At 38.2% G+C, this 7,764-nt stretch overlaps 1 long non-coding RNA gene across 1 annotated transcript; it reads right to left on the bottom strand.

Annotated features, from left to right (window-relative positions):
- Positions 1-3,724: 3,724 nt before the first annotated feature.
- Positions 3,725-4,543, bottom strand: LOC122144105. The gene is made up of 3 exons (XR_006159532.1): positions 4,468-4,543; positions 3,984-4,377; positions 3,725-3,899 (listed from the first exon to the last, which is right to left on the bottom strand). It is a non-coding gene; the product is annotated as an uncharacterized LOC122144105 (long non-coding RNA).
- Between the last annotated feature and the right edge of the window lie 3,221 nt (positions 4,544-7,764).

Below are 7,764 nucleotides of genomic sequence, written 5' to 3'. Positions count from 1 at the left end.
GTCTGCTTCTCAGTTGAGAACTGGGGGTGACTTTTAAAAAAAGATCCATCACAAATATCTCTCAGTCTAGAGTCTGAGCCATGAATCTTTGCAACTTTTCTGCAACATACTGACTTTTAAATATTGACTGCAGTGTAGATAAAATTGGAATATATCTTCCAGTCTTTTTATTTCGTCTTGTCAAATCTTGAACCAATCACACATTCAACTGGTTCTACTATTTCCCACTTGTCAGTCATAAATTGTATTCTGAATTTAGAATTGTGAAAGGATTGTCTAAGCCCTCAAAACAAGCCTCAACTTTCTTGCACATTTCCGTTTCTCTTTCATTACTAAATACATGCTTTATAACTGACTCTTTAGCATGCTGATGGATATCTTGAACAATCTCTTCCATGGAAATCTCTACAGAATTCAGTGTACTTTGACCAACACCTGCTGCCTTTAGATCAGAAATTATAGCTGAACAACTATTTACAATGTATGGCAAAGATAACTGTGCCTCTAAATATTCAGTCGACTCTTCAACATGAGAAACATTACTTGTATTGACGGTACTTTGAGGATATGAAAGATCATATTCTACAGAATCAACTAAACAACAGTCGAGTCGAAGAAACAGTCGAGCGACAGATAAGGACACCAGTTTGTAAGTGTTTTGCCTCGTTTTCTCATTAGACTACTGCGTGATCGTTGTTGCTAGGAAAACTTTGCTTTATTTACTGTGTGTCTTACCCTGGTGAATACATGTTGAAGTGGCGTTGGTTTTGCGTTTGCCTATTGCGGGACTGGCCAGTTTCGGTCTGCTAAATAGGGAGGCGTGACCATAGCCAGTAAGGCACTACTTAACGAGCTGTTTTGTAAGCGCTTGTCAGAAGTAACAGTCGAGCGACAGATAACTACACCCCCGGACAAACAGCAGCAGTTTGTAAGTGTTTCGCCTCGTTTTCTCATTAGACTACTGCGTGATCGTTGTTGCTAGGAAAACTTTGCTTTATTTACTGTGTGTCTTACCCTGGTGAATACATGTTGAAGTGGCGTTTGGCGTTCACAACAACTTGCTACTGGGGTTCCTCAAGGCTCAGTACTTGGACCACTTCTCTTCTCCATCTACATGACGTCATTAGGATCTGTCATTCAGAAGCATGGCTTTTCTTATCACTGCTACGCTGATGAGACTCAACTCTACTTCTCATTCCAACTAGATGACCGACGGTAGTTGCTTGCATTTTCAGCCCAGTCTGAGTGATATTTCTAGCTGGATGAATGACCATCACCTTCAGCTCAACCTTACTAAGACTGAACTTGCTGGTAAACTGCTGGTTCCAGCTAACCCATCGTTTCATCACAACTTCTCTATACAGCTGGGTTCATCAACCATACACTCCCTTCCAGGACAGCCAGAAACCTAGGGAGTTGTGATGGATCATCAGTTAATCTTCACAGACCATATTGCTACAACGACCCGGTCCTGCGAGATTTGCCTTATACAACTTAGGAAGATTAGACCCTTCCTGTCAGAGAGCAAGCCACCCAACTTCTTGTCCAAGCTCTTGTTTCTCTCCAGACTGGACTATTGCAATGCTCTCTCCTGGCGGGCCTTCCTGCATGTACTATCAAGCCTCTACAACTGATCCCAGAATGCAGCAGCGAGGGTTGTCTTCACAATGAGCCAAAAACAGCTCATGTTACTCCTCTCCTCATCAGGTTACACTGGCTACCAGTAGCCGCTCGCATCAAATTCAGGTACTGATGCTTGCCTACAAGACGACCACTGGCACGGCACCAACATACCTAAGCTCATTAGTTTAATCTTATGCGCCCTCCAGAAGTTTGCGCTCTGCAAGTGAACGACGCCTTGTGGTGCCATCCCAAAGAGGTTCAAAAGAGGTTTCCTGGACTGCGCCCAGCTGGTGAAATGACCTCCCAATCTCAATTCGAACAGGTGAATCTTTACTCATTTTCAAAAAACATCTAAAGACTCATCTTTTTCGCCTGCACTTAACCCAACTAATACTAGTACTTACCTTTTCTTTTTCTTGTCTATCATATTAATTAAAAAAAAAAAAAAACCTGGCTACGTGTTCTGTACTAGACTAACTGACACTTGTCATAGCACTTGTATACCGTTGTGGTTCTCTCGTTGATCTGATTGTTTCTACTGTTCTCATTTGTAAGTCGCTTTGGATAAAAGCGTCTGCTAAATGATTAAATGTAAATGTAAATGTAAACTGCTTCCATGGCACTTAAGATGCTTTCTTAAACCAGAAAAACTACCAAAAGTATGTGAGCATCCTTCTTGACCACACTTCAGAAAAAGAGTCCTGCCTGTACATAGCCCATGAATTACTTCCACGGTAACTTTTGCAAAGAAAACACTTCATAGTTTTATCTCAACTAACGCACCATTCTTGCCCACAACTCTGCAACTCTAGGAGTCTCCTTTGTTTCCCCCATGTCGATGTTATAGATGGTTATTTGCACAAAAGTGAAAAAGCTGCTCAGGGAAGAACGGTATGACGTACCAAAGACGTAATGGGCTGTTTCGTCAAAGTGTTCGTCAAAAGCTCCAACTGAACCTGTTGCCTTGCATGGAAGTGCATGCTTGTCAACCACAATGAAGTAGGAGTGAATGGTGCTCTGTGTGGATCCCTGGGCGAGAAGGTAGGGCTGACTGCTTTGGGTGATGTTGTCTAGATGTTGCTGCACACTGGTTCCAACCTACAACAAAACACATTCAACAGAATTGTTTTGGTGACTAACTTCTGACAATAGATCAGATCACCTCCAACTGTGCACAAGATTGAGGTGATGGAAGATATACTTTAAACAACTGTTAAAGAATTAGTTCACTTTGAAAAATGTTTTTGCTGATAACTTACTCACCCCCATGTCATCCAAGATTAATGTCTTTCTTCAGTCAAAAATAAATCAAGGTTTTTGAAGTAAACATTCCAGGATTTTTCTCCATATAATGAACTTCCATGGTGACCAACGGTTTGAGGCTTCAAATGAAGGGTCAAATGTCTGTCTTAATGTAGCTTCAAAGACTCGACAATCCCCGCAGAGAAATAAGGGTCTTATATAGAGAAACAATTGTCTGTTTTCAAAATAAAAATATACTGTTTAACCACAATTGGACCTTTCCGACGTCATGACGTAATGCGTGGCGCATCTCAATTGTGGTATTTTTATTTTGAAAACGACCGATCGTTTTGCTAGATAAGACTCTTATTTATCTGCTGGGATCATATCGAGACTTTGAAGCTACATTGTGACAGACTTTGAACCCTCAAACCGTTGGTCACCATTGAAGTCCATTATATGGAAAAAAATCCTGGAATGTTTTCCTCAAAAACCTTAATTTATTTTTGACTGAAGAAAGAAAGACATGGACCTCTTGGATGACATGGGGGTTAGTAAATAATCAGCAAAAAAAGAATTATAAGTGAACTAACCCTTTAAGCATATCTTTTGAAATCTGATGAGCTGATCTACAGCTTGATACGCAGAAAGCTTTCCTGGCCTCTTTCTACCTTGTGCAGATGGTGGTAGCAGCAGCAAGATGGCAGACATGTCACTGTCCCAGCCTACAAATAAGTAAATAAAAACCTGGTTAACATTATGCCATAGCATAGCATTCAAAATGACATCTTGCACCATTATGAAAATGTACATTACACACCTACATAACCCACAATAATAAGTAAAACAGTACCATTCATACGATTCTCAACTTCAGCAGCTGACTCAGCATTGTGCATCAAATCCAAGAGTTCTGTTGTGGGTACAAGTCCATCGCTTTCCTTTATTACTTTTGCTTTAAAAGTGGTTGGCCACTTCTCAAAGAATTTGTTGGCCGTGGCCTCACCAAACAGAAATCTGAAATCTTGTTCTATCTGCAATGTAACACACAGAAGTGATGAGTGATACCTAATGCTACATTGGATATTTTGGTGATGTGGTGAATTAAGATGTCATACCAGTCCTGGTGTGTCAAGACATCTGATGATTTGGCTTCACCGTTGACCATTGCTTGCCGATATATGAAGGTCATTTTCATCTTCTCACAGACAGTCTTTTCATCAGCAGAGTGTCTCAAAATAGCTGCTTCCACATCCTCATCAGATGGATCTCTGTCAAAGGTGAAGGGCTGACAAACACGACCTGGCCCACCAACTTAAGACAAAATAAAATGTTAAAAACTCATTTCTGTACAATTCACAGGTCACCAATATAATCATGTCACAGTCAGCAAATCTCCTAAAGGTATGTTTACTGATCAGAGGCACCTCTTTCCTCTGCTGTTTTTCTTTGTATAGTCTTCAATCGCCATGCAAGGTATCCTGAACCACTCTCTGGATCATAGTAATGCTCCTAAGTAATTATAAATAAATTATAAAGGAGTACTATTAACATTTAAAAGAGTGAATATGTACATAATGTTGCAATAACCCATTTACTTACATATCCATGTTGTGAGTATGGGAAACAAAGCTACTATCCCCTGTGCATACATCACTCTGACACTTTTGGGGGGGGGGGGGTGTCCTAGCATATGAATTCAAAGTTAACATCACACTCAAATGACATTGCACAACACAATTTACATAATATTTGTAAAATAACAACAATGTTTATTTACAGCCCAGCTAAATGCTTAATGTTACCGGTATTTTAAGACAATAAATGTTCTCATTCCGGCCTTTAAACTAAACAAAGTAATTTGTGAATTGTCTGAATGAATACCAAGTCCTCCATTGCCCAGCATGATTCTCAGAGTTCCAGGTGACTCCTTCACTATTTCTTCAAAAACCTCTGTGTTAACTTCTGTCTGACTGGTCATACACCTTAATGTCTGGCTGCCTGCTTTCTGGTATGTTGAATTGTACACATGCTGTTTAATAAAAAAAAAAAATTATAAAAAAAAAACATGCATTCCCTACTCACAAGAATCAAAGTTCATTTGACCTAACTAGATATCATAACATAGGTTAAAGCTGTATTATTTAGTCATTGCATGATGTATAGGCTATAGGTTTAACCTAATGTACCTACCTTCTTTCAAGAAAGCATATAATGTCAGCTCAGACAGCTAGACATATTTCTGCTCTTCCCCAAATTGAACACGCAACAGCATTTTGCCCCTGTTAACAAAGAAAAAAATATATATATTCAAACTCATATTTTAGTGCTGGTTCAACTAAGAGTTACCTATCCATCTCTCTTATGCACTATGCATTACTTACATGTAACTGCAATTACAAAGGGCGGCTGAAGAAGACAAAGTTGTGCTGGTTGAATATAATGTTAGGCTATTTTCTGCAGCAAATTAGGCTAGTTAAAGTTAAGAGGCATGGTGTCCCATTAGCTACCAAATAACTGTGCCAAAGTTAGCTAGCTCATAAGCTATTTTAGTTTGAACAGTAACCCGTTAAAATTGTTAAGCCATGTTAAACAAACACGTCATGCAATCAGCGACCTAAGTTATCGTTTTATAAGACCAACATTAACTATCAGAAGCATGCTAACATTACCAGTATAAAACCTAGATTAACGTTGCCTAGGAAGCTGAAAAATATGTTAGCTAAGAATAACTATTAACTGTATTAAATCTTTTGTTGTTATGCGTAAAATAACGTTAATTCGGTCACTATAAATCATTCTGACCAACTTCAAAATATTGCAACACAAAGAAACACAATTACCGATACGGATTGCTTTAACTTGTCAACTAATATCAGCACACTTTTAAAATTACGTAAAGTTAAAAAAAAATATACCATTTTGGTGTGGACAACACAGGATGTTACCTAGAAATATCAGTGGCCTAGCGTTGCTCCTTCGCAGTCTTCCTCCACCGAAATGCATGCCAAACATATGCTTTAATAAAATACAAATAATAAAAAAGAAATCATTTTTTCAATCTCCTCACATTCTTGCTTACCTGCCTCAGTCACAGTCACACTTACTGATGGGCCATTAGAGGAGGAGGGGCCTTGTGTCTCTCAGGTGTGAATCACTGAATATTAATGGCCATTGTCACTTCCATGCATACAGGCTTTCGATCAGAAAACATGTCTAAATTTTAAATCAATATTGTTTTCTGTGAATGAGTAATCAGAATTATTCTCACATAATTGCAAAGTAAATATTCTAGTCTACCAGACTGATTACTCAAAAGTCTTATTCAGACCTATTCACTATGGGTTTTTTGGCCTTATTTCAGCTTTTTTTTTTTTCACAAAACTTACTAATCATGCATAATACTTTTTTTTTTCTTAACAAAATGCAAGCATGTACATTCATCTTTCTCACATATTATTGTAGCACAGTTTGTGCTGAAAACAAAAAAAAAATGCATGTTGGTCAATAGTATGTTATAAGTAGCTGAAAAAAAGCACGAATGTCAGGGCATGTCAAAACATCTCAAGGGCCCCAAAATCACCTTAGACCCCAGAGGCTTTAGGACAGGAGGGAACCTTGCAATTGATGGAATTACATCACAGACTAGCTGCAATTAATGGAAATCCATCGTAGCGATGGTGAACTTTAATCCAGGCATAAATGTGTGGTATTCATTCATTGCAAACTGCTCAAACCAGGGTCCTGTTGCATGCACAATAACATTTGGAATTTGAAATGTGCAGAGCTCACATTTATTTATTTGAGTCACGGTGTTTTGAAGTTTAGTAATCACATATTCAATGTGTTGTATTGACCTTTTTTTTTTTAGTTAGCCAAATGTAGACCTCTTAAAATAATTAAGATTTTTGATATGCCATTTGAGACTTTTTATGGCCTTAAATTTGATCAAACCAAATTTTATAATTTTTAAAGACCTGCAGAAACCCTGAATAAGAACATTGCTTCAGAATAAATCCCTGAAATGATCGAAGAGTCTGTCTTCAGTTCAAAAACAGCATCATTAAATCACAAGTTAAAAACAAATTACTAAATAAATGTAAGCCATAATCAAAAAAACTACAAAAAACGAGAGGGAGAACTTACATTAAGATGATGAATTACAACCAAATGTCTATCCAGCCTTTTACAGGGGCGATCACAGATGGAACACTGAAAGTCATCTTTGCTTTTGTATCTGAAACAAAATATTTGCAGATTTAAATTAACTAAGCAAGTCAAACAAATCTCATACATATATTATATCAAAATATAGATAACTATCAAGTACAATGATTACGTGTGGGATTATGTATGGGCACTGCCTGTAAGTGACCATTCTTACACACACTTGTCTGTACGTACAAACTAATTACCATGCATGTACAACTGTTTAGTACCGCAGTGTTTCTTATTTGTTAAGATGTACATACACTTCAGGTAAGTACCTTGAGTTACCACTCACTTGCCTGTAAGTACAGGATATTTATCATGTACGTACCAGGAAAGTACATGTACTGTAAAACAAAGTCCTACCAACACAGCTTTTTTATAAGAGAATAAATGACCCACCCCCATCTGAAATACTCACCAAATTGGTTCTGTGATGTGTGCTGCTTTTTCTTTTCATATTTATTTCTAATTACTTGAGTAGCCTTCCGGTTTTCCAGGAACTTTATCCTTTTTCTCAACAAAGAAACCTGTTGTCTGAGATCCCTGTTGTCTTTCTCAGATTTTTTTTTAGTTTTGTCAAGGAAGTCACTTGCCTCCCCAACTTGTGTCCTCCCTTTCACATATTTCACTGTTCCCCCCTACATGTGTGTCCACCTCTTCTCCCATCATCTCCTCTAGCCATGGGAG

The sequence above is a fragment of the Cyprinus carpio genome, unplaced genomic scaffold (genome assembly GCF_018340385.1).
Source record: "Cyprinus carpio isolate SPL01 unplaced genomic scaffold, ASM1834038v1 S000006588, whole genome shotgun sequence".
NCBI lineage: Eukaryota > Metazoa > Chordata > Actinopteri > Cypriniformes > Cyprinidae > Cyprinus > Cyprinus carpio.
Note: the sequence above shows the minus strand (reverse complement) of the source record. Positions and strands in the feature narration are given on the sequence as shown.